Raw genomic sequence first — 24,145 nt, forward strand, 5'->3', positions numbered from 1 at the left:
TCCCCATTGCTAAAATGATAGACGTCCGCTTCACAGGAGTAGCGTGAGACTTAACTAATAAGTTAATTAACTAAATGATTCGTGTTTGTAAAGTTCTTGGAGAGCCTCAGGTAACAGGCACTACAGGAAAGCGAGGTTGTATGGTATAATCAGTATTAGATAAGTAAGCCTTAGCATTAAGTATTACAGTATTATTAAAGAGCTTAGGCATGAAGGGATCAACATACATTTCCTAGAGTGTCATGTCAGCACCTTTTTAGTTCATGGTGGAATAATGATCATAGTTTGGATTGACGTTCCCCTGTTAATTGGGTGTCTTAGACACACGTGCCCCACATATTGCATGCAGTGAAGACTGGAGTAAATGGTATATAAGAAGAAGTAAAACCACATTTAAAAAATGCTTGGTTACCTCTGGGACTTACAAGAGCAAGAGATTTGAAATGGCATAAAATACTCTACAAAATTATGTTGCTTTAATAACAATCATTTTCATCTGAGGCTGTCAAAGCATTTCACAAGCAACGCTCAGTTAAACCTCGCGTCCCACTGGGACGTCTATTTGATCATTATTCTTCGTTTTACAGACAGAGAAACCAAGGTACAGAGAGATGAAGGGCCAGATTTTCACACTAGCTAGATGCACAAATGCATGAAAACTGTGCGACTGCTCAAGCAAATGGCTAATTAAGGCACATTTCCATGCAAAGCTACTTTATTTGCAACCACTATCTCGATAGTTGTTCACATTCGCCGTGCAATTGTGCACCTCCTGCATCTGAAAATCTGCCCCCCTGAGTTTCACATTTCCAAAAGTGGTTGTTAAGTTCAGGTGTTTCTCTTTTGGATGGCCAACTCTGCATGCTCAGGGACTGCTCCTGCTCATGGATGCCAGTAGGAGGCATGTAGGCCCAGATCCTCCAAGATATGTAGATGCCTTACTTCCACTGAGGATCTGGACCTTAGAGCCGAATCCAGCTCCCATTAAATTCAACATAATGACTGCCACTGACTTCAGTAGGAGCGAGAGCAGTTCCCTAGGGCCTGATTTTTCACTAGTGCCAATTCCAATTCCAATTGACATCCATTCATGCCTCCTGACTCCCAGTCTTGTGCACTAACCCCTAGACCATATTGCCAGGATGTTCCTCACCATCAGTTTGCATTGTTGCATGTCAAATTTCCCCAGCTTGCACTGATTTCCCTGGAGACTCTGAATGGGGCCCCTCCTGCAGTCCAGCTGTTCCCAATTGCTTGTTGGGCCTGGACTCAGACAGACTTGTTGGGGTCTCGAGTATCTCAGCTCTCGACAAACTGCACATGTAATAGGTCCGTGCTCCCAGCAACCTAGCATCTGGAGCTGTGATTTTGCACCTCATGCTGTACATGATCAGCATGCTGAGTGGCAGAGGAACTGCTTTGTAATGCCTGGAAAACCCACTTCTTCCTGCACCGCATCAATCACAGCCACGTGGCTGCGTGCAGCCCATTTCTTTAACACCACCAGGCAAAAGGAGAGTCAGGTAAGCAGGAGAATTAGCCATTGCCATGACAATACACACAAGACTATTTTTTGTGGCCAGGAAAAGAGGCTGACAGACATCAGATATGGTTGGAAGCAATCCAGTAGCTGCTCTGGCTTCAGCAAAGATTGTTTAACCACCCATGAGAGTCACATTCCCCTTTTTGATCACAACAAAGATTCCAAAGACACCTGATCTATACATTTGTAAAACCTTTCTGCCCACCTGAGAGCTCCGATGCTGTATGACAAGCCACGGGGGAAAAGGGGGAGTAAGCGTCCCTTTAAATTCATTTTCAGGGCTTCCCCCTTTAGCTTAGTGCCTTGGATCAATAAGGAGCGAAAGTTGTCGAGGTGGTTCTCAACCAGGGGTACGTGTACCCCTGGGGGTACGCAGGTTTTGCGGGGGGGGATATCAACTCAGATAGATATTTGTCCAGTTTTACAACAGGCTACATAAAAAGCACTAGCGAAGTCAGTACAAATTACAATTTCCTACAGAAAATGACTGTTATACTGGTCTATATGCTATCACCACTTCCCAAACTGTGGGCGAGTTCATTTTAATGGGGTCACCAGGGCCGGCATTAAACTCGTTGGGGCCCAGGGCAGAAATCTGCACGGGGCTGAAGCCAAAGCTCAGGTTTTTAAGTGAGGTGAAACTTGGGGTATGCAAGACAAATCAGTCATCTGGAAAGGTGAAGAACCACTGGTCTAGAGTACAGGACTGGGAGCCAGCACTCCCAGACTGTCTTCTTGACTCTGTCACAGACTTGCTGTGTGACCCTGGGGGAGCCACTTACCACACGTCTCTGTGTCTCATTCTCATTTGTAAAAGTGTGAAACGAATCCCTCTGGTGCTGGAAGGAGTGATTAAGTAACGCTGGGCTAGTGCTCTGAGAGCCAAGAGCTTAGGTGGGCAAAGCATGATGAGGATGAGGATTATTTATGAAATCTGACTGTGGTTTATTGGAAATAGACTGCAACTGATCCCTGCCTTCAGAGAGCCAGCCAGGTGGAATTAGCTCCTCTCTTCCCTGGATCAAACCAAGGGAGGGAGTTTGGAACAGACATGGCTGCTTCTTACTCCGTTCCCTCCCCCCGAAACACCAACATCCTGATCACTAGCAGCTGCCAAGCTCCCATCCAAAGGAGCAGAGACTTTCTGTGTTGAAAAAACAGCGCACAAGTTCCTCAAAGGAAAGCTTTCTGACGTCCCCACGTGCTCCTAGGGGTGCTGTGCTGCTGGAGGAGGTTTGAAATGAAGGCGATGACCTTCCGGGGTCACGAGAAATCCCATGGGACATTTCTGCAAGAGATGAGGGTGCTGAGTTCATTGGCCTGGGGTGGGGAACACCATCACCGAGTTGTTCTGTAATTCCCCTTTGTTAGCTGTTACCATGAAACACCGACATTTAAACAGGTTTTTAAATAAGGATCCTTAGAAAAATGGAAAGTAGAGGCTAGGGAAAGCTTTGATGGAGCAATTGCTGACCTCACTAATACTCGGCTGATTAAAAAAAACAAACAACAGGTTTTTTTAAACCTCTTTTTTTTAAACATTATTTTGCATCTCTCTCTCTCTCACTATGAGCAACCACCACTATGGCAACAGCTCCATGGTGACTATCTCCATGGCGAACAGATCCAGTAATTGCTGTGGCTTCCAGTTCAAAGCTAGGACTTGATTTGTGTGGCTTTTCGCATTTCCTAGTGGAAATGGCATGGGGCCAGTGGCATGATGCTCAGGAGGCAGGAGGCGATAAGGGGCCCTGAGGAAGATTAGCAGAAGCCACGGGGTGGCGTTTGGAGATGGGAGGGCTCCCAGGGTAATGAAATGACAGCCAGTGTAATAAAATACCGTCTGAACATCCTACTTTCAGGGGCAAGGAGGGTCTAGGTTAGATTGCTTCTCGAGGCCACAGCTGTAGTGAGTTTGCAGTTCTCATATGGGGGGAAGAGGGGAACAACATCAGCATCTGTCTGTCTGTCCACACTATGTTATACACAAGTATTATGGCCATCGGAATCCCAGGCGGCAGAGCTGTCACCCACTCCGAGATCTTAACCACTTTCCAGGGGCTGAATCTTCCAGGCTCTGCAAGCACAATGCCACACCGGTATCCCTCTGACACATCTGGTACATTGTGGGTTAGTGACACATGATGTAACGGAGCTGCAGGGTTTTCCCTTTCCAGACCTAGCAGGGAGCTGGGGAAAGGGTTTCCCCTATTAGCTGCTGCTAGTAATAATACTTCACACTTACGCTAACACCTTTGGCCAGAGGAACTGAAAGCCTTTTGCAAACAGTAATGAAGCCCCATGCTGCTAGGCAGGAAGCAGTGTTGTCAGCCCTGTTTCACAGATGGTGAAACCGAGGCACAGAGAGGGAAAGTGACTCATCCAACATCACACAACAGAGCCACGAGTAAAACCCAAGAGTCCTGAGCCCCAGCCCCCAGCCCTAGTCGCTAGATATCACATCCACTCCCATCTGAGGATTTAACCCAGAACTGGAGGGGCCTGCAGTGTGTCACCAGAACCTGGAACAGGAGAAATGGGCTGCAGGAACCCACCCTCAGCGGCAGGCCCCCCAAGGAGTCTAATATGCTGATCCCTTCTATCCATCCTTGAACCGTCACCCCCGTGGGTGCCAGGAGCCAGACACAGACACCAAGCACTCACACTTCTTAATTACACACAGCAAAGATGGGAGGCCTGAAGGCAGTGTGTTAATTTGGGATTAAGATGCACCTGAGGCTTTCCCTGCTCCCCAGCTGAGGGTCAGGGTCAATGAAGTCTGTTGCCATCTGCGTCTCGTTTGCCTTCTTCCTATTAGCTCTCCTTTCTGAACTGCCTGGGCATGGGCCAGCTGCAGCCCCACTGAGCTGCTTCCTTAACAGTCAGCAAGAGCTGATGGTTTTTAAGCTCTGTCGCATAATAACAATTTATAATCAAGACTTCCTTTTAGCTCTCCTGCCAGCCTCTACCGCTGCCTTTCTGCACCTCCATTCATGCCTTCTTAAAGACACAGCTCTTTAAATGACTTGGGAACAACGCACAAAGGGCAGCCTGGGTAAATGGAAACTCTACACACTTCAGAGGCGGGGGTGTGTGTGTGTAAATGATTAATTAGTATTAATAATAATTTGTTGCATGGATTTAGTGCTGCTGAAAGGAGCCAGCTAGTCTGCCCGGGAGTCTGATATCCCCAGTGGACTCACAGCGCAGGGACAGCATTGGTCTCATCCATGCAAATTCTGCCACACTCATTCACTTCTCAGTAGGGGAACCAACTCCAGTGATTTAAGGAAGTTTCCATGGCCATTGGGGTCTGCTTCTCCTCTCTCATCACGGTAAATCAGGACAAACTCCAATGCAATCAATGGAGTTAGACCAGCATAAAACTGGCTTAGGTGAGAGGAGAATCAGACCGGTGGCCTCAGTAATGACATTGCTAAGAAGGCTATTTAGTACCAACTAGGGCAGTGGTTTTCAACATGTGGTCCGTGGACCCCTGGAGGACCACAGACTATGTCTAAGGGGTCCACGAAAGGTGACTATGAAAATAAAGTTTCAGATCCCAGAAAAGGCATTCGGGTTTTCTGATCAATCAAAAGTATGTGAATAGCCCCACCTACAGGTCGAAACCTGGAAGTGTTGTTGTTGCCATAGCAGCCCACAGTTTAGGGGCCTTTCTCAGGCTGCATCAAATGCCAAGCCGAGCATTTGTGCAACATTTGTAATTCTGTTCAGTCAGTTTTCAGTCTAAGACTTCTATATTAGGAGCACAGGTTGAATTTCCAAAGGGATCCTCACCTCCATTTGAAATTTTTTAGGGGTCTGCAAATGAAAAAAGGTTGAAAACCAGTGAGCTAGGGTGATGGTTAAGGTCAGTTGTCCATTGGGAACTGGACAAAGACCCATCAAATTCACTCCACTTTGGCCATTCAAGCTGATCAGAAAACAAGGGGCAAGGGAGAAATTGTGCCGTTTTCATGAACTCCCACCCCCCTTTTTTTCATCAAAATTTCAAATTTTGAAGCATTTCAGCCATCTTAGTTGTTGACGGACAAATAAGAAAATAATGTCATGAAAACTCTGCACTATATCACACTTTCACCCACCAACCCACATGTGTGTGTGTGTGTGTGTGTAGAAATTTTAAAAAAATCTGTTGAAATTTCATATGTAGAAAATGTTCAGCTAGCTCCAGGGGTCACTGAATTGACATCAGACAGTAGCTCAGTCCCAGATTGACCTGACCTGGGGAAGTGGTTAAATAACTCCAGTGTCTCCATTGGTAAATTCCACTTCATAGCAGCGATAAGGCTGTGGGGTGGCATTTTCCCAACCGTGCAGGATTCGCCTAACTCTTCTCCCATTGAAATCAATGGTAAAACTCCCATAGCCTTCACAGGCAGCAGAGTCAAGACAACTCTAAGTGCCTTGGAAAATCCCACCCGTGAAGTCCTTGTTCTGGTTTCACTCACCCGGGTGTTAGTCTCTGAAGTCAGTGACAATACACTGACAGTGAGGTCAGATCACATGGGGTAAATGAGAGGAAAATGAGGACCCATGTGTTCCAGGGAGATCACTGCCCTTCTCAGATGATTAAAGTCACTTGTCTTTCCACCTTGTTGCTCGTAATGCCACCGCTGTGTCTTCTTGTCGCTAAGCATTTGCCCATGGCTGATGGCTACAAACAGACACTGCACGAGACAATCTGGGGAGATACATCTGGGCTGTGCCAGGATCTTGATCCAAGACAGAAGGCAAATGTCTCCCGTTATATTTCATGCTAGACTCAAGAAGGCTTCGGGAATGGATGGCTCCAACGCAAAGGATGGAGGGAGCACTTCTGCAAGCAAGTTAGTGATAGCTGGAGAGTTAATGCTGAGATCGTTCCTATGGAAAAGTCCCCTGATCCTTCCAACTGGGAGCAGTGCCCCTGGGGAGCATCTCAGCCCCTGCAGTGCTTAGTTACGCCTCAGGATTTCCCTCCCGCAGCGCGAGGCATTTATCTCCTCTAACGCCCTGATACAGCAGCACACTCTGAACCCTGCCAGGCAGCCAGCCAGCTCGCCCTGAACTTTTGCCTGTCTGATCTAGATTTCCTCCTTGGATCCTCTCCGAAGACCATCTGTCCGCTGCAGGGAGATCAGACACAGATTCCTCCACCCTTCCCCTCTCATCCCTCCCACCACCTCGCTTCCACACGTGCCCCCGCCTGTCCCCCCACAACCCAAAGCTGCTGCCAGCAGCCCATGCCAATGTATTTAGGACTTCTGTGAGTCTCAAGTGTGGGAACCTCAGGAATTGTTGGGAATTCAGCCTTCCTCAGCCCCTCTCTGATTGCTCCCAGCCAAATGCTAGTGCAAAGGGAAGGGGTATTTCTCCGGGCACTGCCAGCTGCAGCGTACACGCATGCAGGAAATGTAAATGTTTATCCGACGCTTTGGCAAGGTACGTGACTGCTGAGTTTACAGTCCCGAAGAAGCGTCTCCTTTCAGCTGCAGTGACCGGGCCTTGCTAACTTATTCCAGGAGTGGGGTCTGAAGACGCTGGAGAGAGTGTTTTCTGGTAGCTTAGAGTAGAAGCCTGGGAGACAGGACTGCTGCGTTTGGTCATCTGGCTCGCACTGTGATCCTGGGTAACTCATTTAACCCCTCCCCTGCATCAGTTTCTCCATCTGTAAAATGGGGGAAATAACACCTGCTTCGCAGGGCTGTGTTGTGAGGCTTAACATCTACAGTGTTTCGAGAGCCTCAGACCGAAGGGGCTATGGAAAGGCAGTTGTTATGATTTGTTACTATGATGACTGACATACTCTCACTGGTGACGAATCAACCGTTTTCCTGAGCATCAAAGCCCCAGCTCCAAACACTGACGTGGCTTTTAAGCAGTCATGCGTGAAACAGGCCAATATAAACCTTTTACCCACTAGTTCTTAAGTGCATGGAATTACAGGAAACGGTCACAGAACAACCACATAGCCACACAGCTGTTCCATGCCGTGGCAGCTCAGAACTTCACAGCAACAACCAGATTCTGTAGCTTCCCAAGCTCAGGCCCCTGACGTTCGAGCTAAAGCAGAATCTTTGTTAGCTGTGAACATAAAAAAACCCTGACACACAGTGACTGGAGCTGTGACCACTGGGCAGTTGACTGCAATACATACAAACAGGGGCTTCCCCACACCCGGTGGCAAAGTCCAGTCTTGGGATGCTGGCATGACCTGACCTTTAAGTGAAGATAAAACTCTCATAATGGCCAATGGCGTAATGCTGGCTGTCCATGGGGTAAGGGAGGTTCCTTCCGGGTCCCTACGATGATCAGCTGATGCCTTGAAGCATAAGACGTGCTTACCCCGGTTTATTGCATATATATTGGTATGTGTGTAAGGTGGTGGGTATCTTACCAACATCCTCTTTATAACTGGTACCTCCCCTCCCATTCAAACGCCTCAGCTCCACAAGGGGCACCTGAGTATCATCCCAAATGAGCCTGAAGCCATGATTTTTTTTACCTATTTCCTTCCCCTTTATGAAATAAGGATTAGAACATTTCCTACCAGCTGCTGCTAAACGCATGACACTGCAGGGGCCTGTCAGTTCCTCGCACTCCGGTTACAAAGGCACCAAGCAGCAGACACAACAGACCAGTGGAGAGCTAATTACGGGCTCCTCTCACGACCAAGATACACAGAGTTATAACCCTGCTCTGAATGGCCTACACACAAGGAATCGTACCAAGGACCAGGCTCAAACACAATGGCACGTGAAGGTGGACTAGATTTAACTGATGCAACAGGATTGCTAGCCTCTTGGTCTTTCGAGCACTGAATGGGGATGAATAAAATAAGAGAGATTGGATAAAATAAGAGAGATTGAAACTTTAACTGGATGGAGGTCCAGGACTTGCTATATTCAGTGCTGAATCAAGTTCGAAAGAAACCCGGCTGGACCAAGGAGCCAGGGCAGCTTTCAGGGCTGAACACATGAACAATTGTTCCATTTATTCCAGACTGGTGGTTCCCCGAGGAAAAACTAGAAAGTCAAAGGCTCAGACATATGGAGCCTTCAGAGAATATTGGCAAGTAGGTTAGGAGTAATATTTGATCACAGATGAACACTTGTTAGATCAGTATCTGATCCTCACAGCAAAAGCAGAACAGAATTGGTAAGAATATTTAAAAGTATAACTGGGTTAAAAAAGAATTGGATAAGTTCATGGAGGATGGGTCCGTCACTGGCTATTAGCCAAGATGGGCAGGGATGCAACTCCCTCCTCTGTGTGTCCCTAAGCCTCTGACTGCAGATGCTGAGACCGGAGGACAGGCTGTGGATCACACAATAATTTCTTTGTTCTGTTTGTTCCCTTTGAAGCACCTGGCACTGGCCACTGTCAGAAACCAGGATACTGGGCTAGATGGACCATTGGTCTGACTCAGTATGGCCATTCTTATGTTCAGGCAAACAATGTCTGCCAGAGAAAAGAATCTGCAGCTTGGTGCACACAGAATCTTAGAAGATTAGGGTTGGAAGAGACCTCAGGAGGTCATCTAGTCCAACCCCCTGCTCAAAGCAGGACCAACCCCACCTACAACACATGCCCATGGCTGACATGTTACTCTCTCCAGACTGTGGATAATAAGCTTTCTGACCACATGGTACAAAAGGAGTCACGTGATTTGCTGCCAAACAGAGGCTGCGGTTTACCTGATGATGATTTTCCTGAATGGATTAGGAGGGATTCTCAGCATCTTGTCTTAGCTGGCCTTAGACGAACCAAACACTCAGGAGTGGAGATACTCGGGTCCAGAGAGACAAAGAGGAAACCCAGCAAATTCAAACGAGGAGGAGGAGGAGGAAGTGATTCCAGTCAATAGACAGAAGCGATGAACCTTGCTAAATCCATTCATTGGAAGAGAGGTGTGCAGAAAACTGCATCATTCTCCTGTATTTACCACCTGCTGAGTGGTAAATCAGCCAAGACTGTACAGTGTTGCCACCACCAACAGGACTTGGAAGCCAGCATGTTTCCAACACCTGCAAATCGGAAAGGTACTCTCACCGCCTTCTGTGAAATGCACGGGACTGCACAGATTTGAAGGACCCTGCAATTTCCCTCTCCCTAGTTAGCATCTGCTCATCCTACTCCTCACACTACCTCTGTGCAGGCAGCATGCACGCTGGGATCCATCACACTCCTCACTTGGAAAGAAATGTCCTGGCAATTAATTGTGGGCCCTTAACCTCGCTGACCCCGAGCGAGACAGCCCAGTGCAGCCTTTGCACGCAGTCGGGGAATGCTATCTGCAGTGACCTCAACGGCCATCCTCAGAACTGGAAACACTAGAGTCCCAGGGAGGGCAGTAAATTACAAATTGATGTTTCAACAACAGCAAATCCTAAAAAAATAACCCCATGGGGGCTGACTATGTACAGACCCAGCAAAGCTTCCCATCCTGGCAGCAGTACTGCCCATGTGAATCACTCGAGCAAGGAAAGGGTTTAGGGATGAAAGTGGCTCCCTCCAGATCAGGAAAGAATGAGAAGCCTTTCAAGAATGAACTCCTCAGAGTTTTACCATGGTTTAGTTTAACTGACTGAGGTCAGAACTCCTTTCACTGGCAAGAGCGGAGCTCTACAGCCGACTCGGCAAGGGGACAGGATTTATTCCCGGTATCCCACTGACGCAGCGGTGAATACCGTGTGATGAATTGCAGAACCAGATGCTAACTGGCCACCTAAGCTTCACTCTGCCCACTAATCGATTTCTGACCGGATCACCCACTCCTCGGGCATGACCTGCATAAGCTCAACACTACTGAATAATCTGGCCATTCCAGACTCATGCCAATAAAACCCTTGTTATATTAGGCCGCACCACTGCGTATGCCTCCCTTTCCACCCACCCACCCACCCACCCTTTTTATCTGTTACTGTAGAAAATGCTATACCCCTGTAACAGGACCCTGCACCGGGGGCAGTGTAACCCACTGCTCGGTGTGTGCCTTGTATCCCTGATCCACACAGGATCTGGGTCTGTCACAGCCTATCCCCCGCCTGCAGAGCCTGGTTCTGGAGCCGAAGCAGCTCATGCTTTTACCTCTGGAGCGCCCCAGTTCTATTCTGGGCACGTTTGCCAAGACGGCAGCCGTCACCTCTGTGAAATAAATCATTGAGCACTTATGACAATAAGGGCAGATAGACAAGGCTCAAAAGGCTCGGGGGCACTGGGCAATCATATTGGGACAGAACGTCACCTTGAGGAGTCGTGGCAAGCGACGCAGCGTTAAATAGTCCGCCTAGACGGAGACTGTTTTGCTTAACATGGTGCTGTCTAACCCATGGCCAAGTGAGGCAGTGTTGAAGGCGACAGTCCCCGTCTGCACTGAGTGCTGAGCTGTGCTGCACGGGGCCTCAGTTCCCGTGTCTCCTGGATCGACGCAGCCAGAGGTGTGAGGCGAAACACAAACCCGAGTGAGGAGACAAGCCCAAGAGCAGATTGTGTCGGGAAGGCACATACAGACGTGTACAGCCCAGAGACATTGCGTAGTGCAGCAGGCACTCGGCCTGTGTCCCAGCGGCTCTTCCACAGCTCTGCCCACCTTCCAGCTCGGTCCCTCGGGCTCGTCTCTCCAGCTAGGTTCCTGCCGGGTCACTCAAAGTCCTGCAGCAACATAAACATAAACTCTTCCCTTTGGGCCTTTCCTGCTCCCTGGTCTGAGCCTTAGCCCTGCCTCGCCTTCTCACCCACCCAGAGCTCAACCTCTGCTCTCTTTGCCTGCTCCTCTCCAACTGGCCAGGGCTCTTCTATTTAAGCCCCACAGTTTTTTAAAAACCATAACACTTTAAGATCTTAAAATGTCTCTATGGGCCAAATTCATTCCTCTCTGGGCCCTGGGGTAAATGATTGCCGCTATAGTGGCCTCGGTGGACTTGTGCTGATGTTCGGCAGGCCTGGATCTGACCTAGAGTGGTGGGGTTATTTTCCTCGGCGGAGTTGCACTTGCTTTGCATTAGCTCTGGACTTGGCTCTGTGTCCCTGAGGCCTGCCACCACCTCGATGCTTCCCGCTATCCCGAGACAAGCAGCAGCGGTAGGCCCTTTGGTCACGGATCTCACTTCACTAGAGGGCCGAGTAGCCAGAGGAAATGCGAGAGATGCTTTTTGGGTTCCAACTGGCTGGCTGTGCCGGAAGTCATAGCTCCAGACAGAGAGCAGAGGGGGGTCCAAATGGGCAGAGGAGCAGAGCCGAGCCGAGGATTTTGGGAAACTGTCCCATATGGTACTTAGAGCCTGTGAGGAATGCAGCCGGGGCCCTTTCAGTATTTACTGGCTCACTTGGGGCTAATCGTTGTTAAGCACCTATATGGTCATGTACATTGGGGCTTTCCAATGCATAAATTAGTTCCATAGCAGTGTGTGCCCATCAGGATGCAAGTCACTCCTGTGCGGGAGGTCAGCACAAGGACCAAGCACCACGCAAGTCTTTAAAGAAGGGCTCAAATGGTGCATGGCGTGACTGTCACCTACAGATACGTGCACATGGCTTTAAAAACCTAACCCCAAACTTGCACGTGCGGCTAGTGGTTATAGAAGAGGGCTCAGGATCCCTGGATTTGTTGGGTGAATAAGTGATCTGGCTTCACTTACGTTCTCCTGCCTGTTTTGTCCTTTCTGTGAAACAAGGATCACAATGCTTATCCCGCCCACAGTGGGGTTGGGAAGGCTTCCTGAACGACTGCGACGCTCTTTGAGATGCTCGGATGAAATACGCTAGCTACCCTTTAGGGATGCAAAACTGAGTTGCTCTCACACTTGTTAGGTCTGGAAACTAACCCACTTTTCTGCGGCCATCCCATTTACTAGATTTTACCTTAAAGATTCCAGCCCCCCGACAGATATCCTGGTGATTATAAGCCCAAAGATAGAAAGACAGAGGGATGGATATGTATGGAGATAGAGAGAGAGATTTTTCATGAGTCATTACTGCAGCCCCAGCTTGCTGCATGTCTGTGTGTGTGTGTGTGTGCATGTGTGTGCATGTGTGCGCGCGCACATGCATGGGACACCCAGCAAGCTGGCGCTTGGTTTGTTTTGGTTGAGGGCTGCAGTCTGGATTAGCCGCAACAATAATATTTTTTTTAAACACCACTTGGCTGGAATCTTTAAGGTAATGCCCTGATGTGTCTGAGGTCCTCAAATGAAAGAGACTTATAAGGGCAAAGCACATCACAGACATTAATTAGGCCTTATATCACATGGCCTCCCGTTAAGTAGGGAAAGCATTATTGTCCCCATGCTACAGCTGGGGAAACTGAGGCAGAGAACTTCAGCAGTTTGCACATGTTCATATAGTAAGTCAGTGACAAACATGAAAAAAAGAACCCAGAACTCCTAACTCCCAGTTCCCTGCTTTCTCCTTTGATACAAGAGCGGCTCAATGAGAAAACTAACAAAGGTAGGTTAAGTTAAGGGCCTAGCAAATGCCACTCGGGTGGCTTTTATGCCCTTTCGTAAAGGACATTAAAGGAAAGAGGCCCCGATTCAGCAAAGCATTTAGTCACTTGCTTAAGCCCATCTGTATTCAGCAAAGCACTTAAGCACATACTTACCTTTAAAAATATGCCTCAGTCACATTGAAGTCAGCAGGTTTAAGGACACACCTAACGTTAAGCACATAATTATATATTTTGCTGAGTAAAGATGGATTGCTAAGCGGCCACAGCAAAAAAAATTCTGTGTGAAACCATTTGCTGCAACAATGAGATCCAGCAACATGTCTGAAGAGAAGCAGAGCGGGGAGTTACTGGCAGGTGCTGGTAGGCATGCACCCATGGGTGCCTAGTCATCCAGATTCTCCAAGATCAGCAGGCCAAAGCACATCTGGCTAAGACAGAAGCAAGGCAGTAAACCACTGAAAGCTTTCCACAGGTTGGCTCCATGTGCCTTGGTTAGAATTAAAGAAAAATTTGGTGCACGACGTTCAAGAGGTGTGTTTGCTAACAAATGGGAGCCCAACATAAAAGGGCAGACACTGAGCAAGCCTATTAATCAGATCTGAGCATCTAAGACCAGATCTAGACAACGTGGGGAAAATGCTGATTCCTCAGCAGTGGCAGTAGGTCAAACTGCAGCTTTGCTACGTTACTAGAAATCTTCTCACAATTCTTTTTGTTTTTAAATGTCAGTACAGATATGGGAAGGAAGGCGTGTTTGTTTGTTTGGTTGGTTGGTTGGTTGGTTGGTGGTGGGAGGGGAAGGCGTTAAACACTCCCCAGAAATTTTAGAAACCCAAATGCACCGACATTGGGCTAATGCATGGGAAGTCGAATGTGACGCTGACTAGAGACAAGAGCTCTGGATTTGCCTTTAGAGCAGCAATGCCAGTTCGAAACATTCAGAGACCGGGAACCAGACTCCCTCCCCATCCCCCCCCCCCCCAAAAAAAAACAACCCAACAACCATGAGATTAGTTTAAAACTCACGAGATATTTAAAAATAATAAATTTGGATTTATATTTTTTAATTTGCCTTCTGGGTTTTGAGCCTTTTGGGTTCAAGGTTTTCTCTGAAACCACCTGGGCATGAAATTTACTTTTTGTTTTTTAAATGAAAGTTGAGATTCTCAAGTGATCCCCTGCCTGTGGGAGTTGGGACTTTAAGAAAAACACCCAATATCCCGAGACTGGTGATAAGCTCGTTAGAGTCAGCAGCTCCTGCGGGAGTGACTCCCATCAAGCTCAGTGGAGTTACGCTAAGGATGAATTTGGTCCAAGACGTGAAACTGACCAGCCTAGATTCAGTAGTCAATTAGTCGTTCCACGGCAGATTTGTCAAAGCTAAGCACAGAAAGGGGGGGTTATTTACAGTATCCCACATATGTGGTGGTGATAGCCAAGTGATACACTGCAAAACAGAGCATTAAGCATCCAATAATGAAGCTACACTGGGGGCTGAGCAAGATGTGAAATTGATTCACTAACCTGAGCGAAATGCAAAAAGTAAAGGGTAAAAAGCAAATCAGATTTCTAACATTCTCTCTGGTTCCACAGTTTCAGCACTAACAGAGGAAAGAGAATTCTTTTAGCAATGGGTTTTTAACCTGACGGCGTCCCTTTAAATTTGTGGGCCCATTTTTTGGTAACAAGTATCTTGGCACGAAAATACACATTGTGGAATCTCTTCTTCTCTCCACGACAGAGTGTAATTTCTACTGACATAATAGGAAATCAACAGCTCTGTGGGTGGAGAACAGACCCCTCTTTACCAAACAATCCCCAGCCCTCCACTCTATTATGTAGCACTGCTGGCCTGTATGCTAAATTTCAGGCAGTTTCTGTGCTAAAGACTCACCAGAAATGGACAGAAAACTTGTCATCTTGGGAAAAAAAGTCACCATGCTGTATTAGGCAGACAACACTAAATTCCACTAGCCGTCCATCCTGAGACGCTGGGTTAGCTGGACTGCAGATGTATATAATATTTTGTTTAGTCTATTATGGATATTGCTGCACAGCAAATGTTATTTTCCTCCCAGCTCCCCCCTTCTTCTGTCACACACACAGTCTGGCATGACCAGCAGATTCTGCTCATTAGAAACCCAGGACTGGAATACAAAGGAGTTTTGAGGTGCATTGCCAGAGCTGTATGGGAAAAGCCAGCAGGAGGAGCTGCAGGTCGGGTGTGAGGTGCGTTGGCAGAGCTGTAGAGGGGCCCCACTTCTGGAACAGAACAGGGGCTGCAGGTCAGACGTAGGGTGAGTGGAGGGAGCCCAGCTCTAGAATAGCGGGGGAGGACAGTGCATGAGGAGTGAGCTGCATTAGCAAAGCAAGGGGCAGCAGCACGCCCGCATCTGCAAGCAATTCCTTCTTTTCCCCTCTGAGAGCCAGATCCTCAGCTGATGTAAACCAGCATTAACTTTAATGAAGCTGTGCCAATTTACATCAGTAGGAGATCTGGCCCTTTGGCAGTCATCCTTCACGTTTTCCTTGTAAGGGGAGTTTTGCCATTTACTCCAACGTGTGCAAGATGGCGCCTTTAATTTGATTCCCCCACCACACACACTTTTGCTTTCAAAACTGCAGCCTTTTGTGACATCCCCAGCCTGGTATACAAGCTCGCCTGGCAGCTGGCGTTTTCGGCAGTGCTGGAAGAGTGAGAAAGAGAGACTGTGGTGGCAACAGCCCAGGGCTAGTTTCGAGGCTAGGCCTATGATAAATCTTCCTGCGATACACCGCCAGAATGCCAACCACAGGGGTCCCTCTTACTGTAATTACAGTGATAAATATCACCCCGTCCCCAAAACCATCACAAACAAACACACTTCGCTTCTTGTTCCCATTAAGTCTGGGAGAGGCAACTACACTGGCCCATTCTATGGACAATATCCACTTGCACCGATTGCTACTCGTCCCCTGCCACAGGAATTCAGTTGTGAGCCACAACCCTAGAGCTGTGTTCTGCTCAGCTGGGCTTCCCCTGTTCGCCCTGCTGGGTGACAGTTCCTTGCCCTGAGCCCCGTCCTGGCCTCGCTGGCCATGGCTGGGCTAGTGTTTTGTTTTGGACTGTTGCCAGCCTGGCTTCACTGGCGAGAGCAAAGTCACACGGGATCACCTGCAGCGGAACCCCCATGTCCTCTAGACCTGCTCTGACCAAGGGGCAGATTTTAACATGAGCTCAGTTCCCAGTTAGGCACCCACCTAAAGGTTAGATTTTCAACCGTGCTCAGCCACTGGCAGCTCCTGTTGGGATGCACGTGGCTAGATTTTCAAAACCACTCAGCACTCTGCAGGCTGTGCTGCGCTTCAGAAAATTCTTACAGTGCCCTTGGCAAGGCTACACGAATGCTCCCATCGACGGGGGGTTATATCACTGCTAATGAAACAGTGGAAGGTCTTAAAGAGAAAATCAACATAGATGCAACCATTGAAATTGGTGGCAAAACTGAGTGACTTCATAAATTCATAGGCACTGGGGTCAGATGATCATCTAGAGTCTGACCTCCCGCATAACACAGGCCACAGAACTTCGCCAGCTGATTCGTAGATCAAGCCCAGATCTTCTGGCTAAGCTAGAGCCGTTCATTTAGAAAGACATCCAAGGGGACCTATATGTAGCCAACATATTGAGCTGGTCAGAAATTTTCCAACAGAAGGTTTTTCCAGCTGAAAATGTGGATTCATCTCAATCAAAATGTCTTGTGGGAACATATTGATTTCGACAAAACTTTCAACTAAACCAGGCAGGCTCCTGATGGATTTCTGCCTGGTTTCCTGCCAGCATAATGGTGCTATAGATTTAGCCAGATTAAACCTCTCAGCAGGAAAGCAGTATGTTTCATTCATCCCAATTTGCATCTCTCCTAGAAGCTATCCCAGTATCAGCTAAGATCCTCCCCACTGACTGTAATTTTAAACATTCACTGTTGTGCGGTCTGCTATAGCTTTCCTTTCTAAAGAGATTCCTCCAGAGTCATAAAGAACTTGTCTGGCGTAGCTCTCATGCTCTGAAATGCTTTTGCAGAGCTCTGCTCTGTTCATTGGAAGATAAATGAGTGGATGCAACCCTCCAACTTTAAGCTCTGCCATTTGTTTTTCAAAATTCACACCTTTCGCCTCCCAAGAGGGTAAACTTCCTTAGCCAGCATGCAGCAGGAAAACACTGTGGAACGGATGAAAGCTACAGACACAAAGACTCCCTGTCTGCAAGGCTGAAAAGTGTCATGCTTCAGCTCCATCCATCTAATCATTCACTGATCCACTCAACAGCCTTCTATTCATCCAACCATGCGACAGCACCTTTTCGTCCATCCATCAGTCCATCCATACCCTAAAAATGTATTCCCTGCTATGTGGCCTTTCATAAGAACACAAGGAATTTTAAGAAGATGAGAAAAAGCCCCTTAGCCTAATATGCCGACCCTTTAATGTTTTGTTTTAAACCCACCTTCCTATTTTGCCACCATTTTTTCCCTCTTCAGCAACATCTTGAGGTCTCAGTTTCCTTAGTACAGATGGCATGACTTTTACAAGGAGGACTGGATGGCTCAGGGTATTAACAGGTGATGGTTTCTTTTGCTTTCAGCTCACTTGTTCAAATCCAGGGTCAGAACGAGTGGCCGAAGGTTTTCAACATTTATTCCAATGGCTGTTCAGAAGCCCATGTGAAATGACTTTGGGGGCTGCATTCTAATCCTCAGTGGATCGTCAAACCCATCGGCACATTTGCAGATCCGTAGGCAGAGAGGTCAAGGATTGAATGGGAGATGGAGAATGAACTCCCCTTTCCTCCTCCAGGGATGTCGATGCAGCAGCTACCATGAATGAGTAATTATGTTATATACAGTCTAACGATTCAGTCTGGCCTATGTCTGTCAAGTGCCAAACGTTTCCTGGTTTGCAAGAGGAAGGAATCCATCTGTCTTCTCAGAGCAGTGATTCTTCAGAACGGCTACGGCCACTTCTGCATCTGTCTGGGAACAAACCTTGGGGTCCCTGATGCCCATGCTCTCATAACCCACCACTGTGATATCTCCTGCCCCTTTGCAGAAAAACTGAATTTCAGGCCTGCCTGAGCAAACAGAGACGGAAGTGGCACATGCAGCACTGAAGCTGGTAGTAAATCAGACTTTACAAGCATGATGGAGAGCGGACCGGGCAGCGGTGCGGCAAGTCCTAATGCAGCGGCAATGCAGAGGTGCATGGCTCTCCCAGGCCTGGAATCGCAATAGGTACTTTGGATCAGGCTTTAGGTGAACTGGCAGTGTCTGGCGCTGAGCAAGCACTGTAACAGATGAGGGTTGCTGGTCAGAAGTGAGGTGAATCGGCAGAGCCGAGAGTGGAGAGCAGGACTGGATTACTGCTAGCCGACAGTGCCTCCAGTCAAGTATCAGAGGGCATTAACCGCCCTGCTGGCGGCGGGCCGGGGGGGAACGGAAGAGTAGCGAGTGCTGCAGCTGAGGATGCGGGGAGCAATCAGGCCGTGTGGCACAGCACTGGAACAGCAGCAGACGGGTCAGAACTGAGGGCCGTCGATACAGCTGAGGGAGGGGCTCAGACCTGGAATAACTGGGGGGTGCGGCAGGTCCGGACCCAAAGGACCGGCGGGCTTGATCCCAAACCCATCGAGGTCAGTGTAAAGACTCCCATTGACTTCCGTGGGCTTTGGCTGTGGCCACTCACGAAAGGAAGAGGGGACCCTTAGGGAGTGCCCCCCTCCCCGCCTCCCAGTCTGACGCAGGCCCCACAGTTCAATGGGCATGAAATGTAGTTGCCGGTATCAAAGCAGAGGCCCAGCCCACCGAACCCCACCCAGCCGCACCAAGAGAGATGTCCCATGGACAAAGCCATGAGGTAGTCTACCACGGTGACTGGCTAATCTCCTAATTAGCAAGGCACCCAAAATAATCCCGATGAAAGGTTTAGACAAAGCTCATTGTTTAAAATAAGCCCCGCAGCAAATAACAAGGTAATAGGCAGTATGTGTTTCTCAGCTGCCTTTGCTTCATATCCCTTGATCAGTTTCTTGTCAGAGGCCTTGGGAGTTTTTCACCTTCCTCTGCAGCGTGGGGCACGGGTCACTTGCTGGAGGATTCTCTGCACCTTGAAGTCTCTAAACCATGATTTGAGGACTTCAATGGCTCAGACATAGGTTAGGGGTTTGATACAGGAGTGGGTGGGTGAGATTCTGTGGCCTGCTTTGTGCAGGAGGTCAGACTAGACGATCCTAATGGTCCCTTCTGACCTTAAAGTCTATGATTTATCTATGAATCTGCTGAGACGAGTCTAACCCCACTGTGCAATGCTAATGGACCCTTGGGCTAATACACAATGGAGTCATAGAGTCAGAGGTGTCAAGGCCAGAAAGGAACATTGGATCGTCTACTCTGATCTCCTGTATAACACAAGCTATTACATTTCACCCAGTTGTCTCTGTGTTGAGCCCAGTAACTTGTGTTTGGCTCCAGCATCTTCCAGAAAGGCTGCCAGCCTGGGTTAGAAACAGAGAGAGAGAGAGAGATAGATTCCACCACGTCCCTCGGTAGCTTGTTCCGGTGGTTAATCGCCCTCGCTGCCTTATTTTTCATCTGAATTTGCCTGGCTTCAGCTTCCAGCCATTGGTTCTTCTGCTTACTCTAGTATATTAAAGAGCCTTTTAGTCCCTGGTATTTTCTCCCTGCAAAGATACTTATACACTGTACTCAGACTAGCTCTCCAGCGGCTCCAGTCCAATCCCGCCTTTCCTAAACCTTTGTTTTAACCACTGATATGAGACTTTGTGTGTGGGCACTGCCCTGTTTCCAGATCATGCTCAGCCTACAGCCCCATCGACACCCCCCTCCTCCCCACACACTGAGGTCAGCCTTCTCCACTCAGAATGATCAGACCAGCGTGAGATCTCACCATGAGTGCAATGCACACTCCATAACAGGGCATGGTATTCCCTGGCTGTGACCCAAGCTGGCACCTAAGGATGGCTCACAGCCAATACCCTTCATAGAAATACAGCTAAATTCAGTGCCTTGCATGGAAAAAAAATCACTTCTGAGTGCCAATAGCTCTGGCTCCTGCAAGCAGGAGAGTCTAGCCTGGAGAGATAGTGTGAGGAATGAGGAATTAGGTTGGAATCCCCGGGCAGGAGATGGAGAGATGTTTTTGCTCCCAGCACTTCCAGAGTGGTAAACAGTACGTACTTGGCATGTCTTTAGTGATTTCTGGACCCAGTGACGCCAATACAGTCCTGGAGCACTGGATGTCCCAAGCACTCTGCAGACTTAACAAATCATCCTGATGCCCCTTGGAGGCAGGAAAGTTGGTGTTGTTCTATCCTCTCCTTACTTGAGGGATAGCCCGAGGGAGGCGTATTCTCCATCCACTTATGCCAGTGCAAACCGGAGGGACTCCGCTGAAGTCAATAGGGTTGCATTGGCGTAAAAGCGGTGTGAGAGGAGAATCAGGCACTGAGTGTTACAGAGCCACTAGCTGGTGCCTGGTGGACAAAGGGTTAACCTCATCTCCTCCTCCCTCTTGCCGTACACAGGCGCTGAAGGGGAGTACTAGGCAGAAGGGAGCATGTGGATGGGAAGCTGGATCCTGCACCTATGGGGTCACCGGACTGGACTTGGGGAGCTGTCTGGGACTCATTCTTTTCCTTGATGAACAGCCCACTGCTGACTGCACCTGTGTCTTCTTTCTGTTGTGGGATCCCACCAGCTCACCCTGGGCCATGAAGGGGGCAGTGACATCAGTTCAGCCCGGAGAGGTTATGGGACATGCCCAAGGCCACTCAGTGTAATTGGTCTCTGTCCCACTCCCTGCCTTCCAGCCCTGGTTGTCTCTTGTTAGCCTATTCTACCTTTCCATAGGATTCCTTTGCCGCTTTTAATATCTACTGGGTTCATTGCAATCAAGTGACATCTAAGGGAGGTGTGAAGGACGTCTGGCTGCCTACAGGAGTGTGTTCTGTAGGCCTAGTCTCTGTGACCCCATGCAGATGGTCACAGAGCCTCATTGCCGATGGCTCTACTTGGCATCATATATCTGGGGATACCATGGAAAGTTCAAGGAGTGTTACCTTGTGTATGCACATTATGAATGCACCAGCTGTGCTTCCGGCTTAGACAGGGGAGGGCCTGTTACTACCTGCCATGTAACCTAAAAACACAGAAAGCACCAGCTCCAAGCGAATAAGATTGAACAGGAGGCAGCAGGCAAATTATTTGGGTGCCATTGATCATCAGACAAGGTACATGCACGCACATGTACACACTAGGGCTGGGTAGGAAAATGTTTTCCTGTTCCATAAAAATTTTCCTCTTCTGAAGTGTGACAAAAAGTCAAAATCTCGAAGATGTTAACAAACCAAAAAAGGGGGAAATTTCCTGTTCAGATCAACTGAAATGTTTTGTTTCAATTGGGACTATTTTAAAAAAAACCCTTTTTATTATAATTGGCCTGAATTTCTAAATGAAACGCCAGCTTGAACCAGAAAACCAAAATGTTGTTTTAAAATGTCAGAATGGGATTTTTCAAAGTTTTCCAAACTTTTTTTCAACATTTTTTTCAAGTCAAGAAATTCATCCTGTGACAAATTTCAGTTTCAATGAATCACCATTTTTGGATGGCAAACCTGTCTCACCGAAAACCTCCTTACCAACTCTCGTGCATAGACACACAACCACATACACACGTGTATTCATATTTTCGATACCAGCTCCCCAATAACAACAACTTACACTATTAAATCCAAAGCACCTGACTCAACCTGAATGCTTGAAGCCAAAAAAGAAAAAGAAAGGTTCCTTTGTGGTAAAATAACAGTTATTTTTCTTCAGAAATGTAAAGAAACAAGCATTCAGCCCCTTTACTTCAATTACCGGGTCGTTCTCAGAGGACGTCCGGAAAGGTTTCTTCCTCTTGCCAGGAGAAACAAATGTCTTCTCCAGGAGGGGGTTGGAGTAAGGCTGCGTTCTCAATGTCCTCTCTCTCTCTTCCCCTCCCACTCTTTTACTCTTATCTGATTCACAAGGAAAAACCACGAACCGACTCGGGACTGAATTAGATTGGTCTTTGAGAGAGTTCTGGTTTCCTTTCAGGACATTGACGTCCACCCCTGCCAGTCGGGCCACAGTCTCTCCCTTCGTTTACACCCAACCCTAGCCCAGAGCCTTCCCCGAGCTTTCCCAGTGTAAACACAGACTGAAACTGGCCTGGGAACTAATTACTGTAGCCAAAGCCGGTGGGAGTTGCATGTAGAGGGAAGAGGGCATGTTTTCACGCTCTACTTTGAAAGCAGTTCCATTCGGTTTGTTTTACTTTTCAAACTCTAACCACACTGCGCTGTGTTGCATGCTATGGCTCTGATGGACACATACAGAAGCCGAGATACATTCAGTGCTTATCGATTTGTGATGTCTGTGAAGTGTGTGTTTGCCTATTGGGCCTGTCTAACTACATGCTTCCAGAGAGCCAGTCATCAACATAACTAGGATACATATTCCTACAGTGTGTATTATTTGTGTTGCCACAGATGGGTAAGATAAGGCTGGAATTTAAAACTTTCCACGTGAATTTCAGGGCTGGGTAGGTTTGAGACAGGCCCCTACTAGCTATTTTTGGATTCTTTCATTTAATTGTTTTTTAATTAACAACAATAATAATAATTAATAAAGACATTCCCCTCTTCAGCATCTAGCACTTATTAAAACCCAATATAATATAGGTCATAGAAGAGCAATCTAGCTGGTAGCGTTCTCACCCCCGTGCTGAGGAGTCATGGCTTCGATTGATGATTACCCCACTACTGACATTGTGACACAGTAGGACGGGAGGAGCTGTCCTTCAGATGAGAAATTCAGCCACGGGCCCTTGGTGTGGTCCGAGCAGAGGCAAAGGAGGTGGTTAAAGATGGGCTAGAGGTTAAGTCACTAGGATGCTGGAAGTCTGGGTTCAATTCCTGGCCCTGCTACAGGCAAGCTGCTCAGGCTGGGATTTTCAAAGGAGGTCTAAGGGAGTTAGGTACCCACCTCCCCTTGGCATTCAATAGAAGTTGGGTGCCTAACAGCCTTAGGACCTTTTGGAAATCTCAGCCTTCGTTTCCCCAGGCCAGGTTCTTAAAAGTAGTTAGGGCACCTAAAGATGGAGACAGGTGCCCAGTGGGATTTTCAAAAGTGCCTAACTCCCTTTGATTTCAATGGGCAATAGGCCCTGAGGTGCTTTTGAACACCAGGCCCCCTCTCTGACTCATTGGGTATCTAAATACCTTTCAAAATCTGGGCCTCTGTGCTAGTAAAGTGGGGCTAATAATTCTCCCCTACTTTCCAAGGGGTTGTGAGGAGAACTTCATTAATGTGTGTGAGGCTCATCCACTGCAAAGGTGGGGGTACCAAGTCAGAAGGGAGCATGGCAACTTGTGGAAAGCATTGGCAATAACGGATGTGTCCTGACAACCCCCATTCTCCCCTCCTAGCCCTCCCCCCCCCCGGGAAACAGGTTCTCCTGCCCAAGGCTGAGCACGAGTGATTACACCTCAAAGGCTGCTGTTTGCGCCCACGCAGTCCTTGCACTGCCAGCATCTCACTCGCTGCATTGCAGCTTGCTCTGAGTTAACACTGATTTCATACCATTCTCTATTCAACCTAGAGCCGGTCAGGAATTTTCCGACGGAACGTTTTGCCGTCAAAAACTGTCAACGCGTCAAAAGCAAAACAGTTTGTGGAAATGTGACAATTTCCAAAAAAAAAAAAAAATCATTTAGGAAAAACCAAACAGAACAGAGTGTTCCTTTTCGACCGCTTTGGAATGGACGATTTCTTTTTCCATTTTGAAATGACTTTGGATGGGGGTTTTTAAACTTTATATTCTCTAATATAACATTTTTAAAAGGTCAAAAGCGGAGCACAACATTTTTATTTTATCCATATGGAACATTTCAATCCACACAAAATGATTATTTTTTTAATTTCATTACATCAGAACTGTCCACATTTTTTTTAATTTTTGGTTTTCATTCTGTTTCGAAAACAGAAAAATTTCAAAACTGTGGAATTTCCTTTAAAATGGAAGATCCTGGTCCCACCCATCTGTATTTAAACTGCAGCTCTTGCTTATGA

General features: G+C 47.7%; 1 protein-coding gene across 2 annotated transcripts in view; it reads right to left on the bottom strand.

The window, feature by feature from the left end:
- The window catches only part of ACAP3 (ArfGAP with coiled-coil, ankyrin repeat and PH domains 3), a 161,358-nt gene that overhangs the window by 103,739 nt on the left and 33,474 nt on the right, over positions 1 to 24,145 (bottom strand). The window contains exon 1 of one of the 2 annotated variants that reach the window (XM_039509229.1): positions 14,890 to 14,979. The exons of the other annotated variant lie outside the window; for it this stretch is intronic. The gene's annotated coding sequence lies outside the window, so the exon portion shown is untranslated. Of the gene's footprint in view, positions 1 to 14,889; positions 14,980 to 24,145 lie in introns of those variants that run through there. 2 annotated transcript variants of the gene reach the window in all.

Source organism: Mauremys reevesii, linkage group 21 (assembly GCF_016161935.1).
Source record: "Mauremys reevesii isolate NIE-2019 linkage group 21, ASM1616193v1, whole genome shotgun sequence".
Lineage (NCBI taxonomy): Eukaryota > Metazoa > Chordata > Testudines > Geoemydidae > Mauremys > Mauremys reevesii.